Source organism: Camellia sinensis, chromosome 6, assembly GCF_055761805.1.
Source record: "Camellia sinensis isolate YWXY chromosome 6, ASM5576180v1, whole genome shotgun sequence".
NCBI classification, from domain to species: Eukaryota; Viridiplantae; Streptophyta; class Magnoliopsida; order Ericales; family Theaceae; genus Camellia; species Camellia sinensis.
This window is the reverse complement of record NC_138966.1, coordinates 2,654,734-2,655,000: the sequence shown is the minus strand read 5'-3', so window position 1 is coordinate 2,655,000 and position 267 is coordinate 2,654,734.

The window sequence follows — 267 nt, the reverse complement described above, 5'->3', positions numbered from 1 at the left end:
GATCCGTCCAACTCGCACAAACCGAACACAACTCACGCGCCACGACGTACACTGTGCACCAGCCCCCCAAAACGAATCACCCCCCGAAGGACCAAGAAGCCCGACGAACGCACGAAAACATTTAGAGAGGCCGAGCAAGCACCGGTTAGCGCGAATGCAAATAACAAACGCAACAGGAAACTTTCGAGGGACATACTTCTCGCAACAAGCTTCCACAAGGAAAGCACAGGCAACTCGTTCGCACGCCAAAGCCAACCAAATGGCAAT